Here is a 936-nt window from a genome sequence, read left to right on the forward strand (position 1 = left end):
GAATTCAAGAAAAACTGAACGAAACCTAGAGTTGTTATTATCTTATGTTATCTTTTCTGTTTTTAGCATAGAACCCATAAAAATCAGGCCAATCGACTTGCAAAAACACTTGTTCCCTAGGATCCCAGAAATTTCTGGTGGTGACAATGCTCTCAGGGTAGAAATTGGGTAACACAAAGGCAGTACAAGCAGGTAGAAAATTGTATGAACAATGGCACCAAATTTAGTGGGAGAGATGTAAAGTCCTTTGCTTACAAGGGTAAGCCCTCAAAACTGATGGAGGTGCCGGGGATTGAACCCGGGACCTCGTACATGCTAAGCACGCGCTCTACCACTGAGCTACACCCCCCACCGTGAGCTCTTTTCATTTGGATTCATTTCGTGATTTATAATCATTATTTCTTTTCAAGACTCGGTAAATTGCAGCCTAAACGTGAATGCAAACCTCCCTATTTGTAAAACAGGCTGCGCAGCGGCCTAAAAAGAAAAGCTACAGAATGAGACTCCAAAGGAAGAAAGCTAAAAGTGACAGTCTGTCGGATCTCGCTCTTTCCAGCTCCATTTCCTGCTCTTTCCGTTTGTCAGCCAGCCAGCCCCAAGGAAGTCGGAGCAGAAAGCGGGACAGCGCAAGTAACCCCCTGAGGAGGTGACTATGCGGCGGGAGCAGGGGTGGAGTCAAAGCAGGCCCGCTCCTGCGGCGCTTCAGCTCCCACGCCCAGCACCGCCCCAAGCAGCAAAGACCCTCAAACCATCTGCAGTTCCGGAAGCTAAAACATCTCCACAGAACGTTTCGTGGTGATGGCAGGGAACGTCCCTGTGAGTTCACGATGTCTGCGATCGGTCACAAGGACAATTTGAAACACGCTGAGAGACAGGTATTATATACGAGCCCAGAAACGCGATCTGAACAACTTTTAGCAGGCGGTCCCCTGATTT

At 48.1% G+C, this 936-nt stretch overlaps 1 non-coding gene across 1 annotated transcript; it reads right to left on the reverse strand.

Annotated features, from left to right (window-relative positions):
* Nucleotides 1-277: 277 nt before the first annotated feature.
* Nucleotides 278-349, reverse strand: TRNAA-AGC (transfer RNA alanine (anticodon AGC)). Its single transcript has one exon. It is a non-coding gene; the product is annotated as a tRNA-Ala (tRNA).
* Between the last annotated feature and the right edge of the window lie 587 nt (nt 350-936).

Source organism: Manis pentadactyla, chromosome 16 (assembly GCF_030020395.1).
Source record: "Manis pentadactyla isolate mManPen7 chromosome 16, mManPen7.hap1, whole genome shotgun sequence".
Classification (NCBI taxonomy): Eukaryota; Metazoa; Chordata; class Mammalia; order Pholidota; family Manidae; genus Manis; species Manis pentadactyla.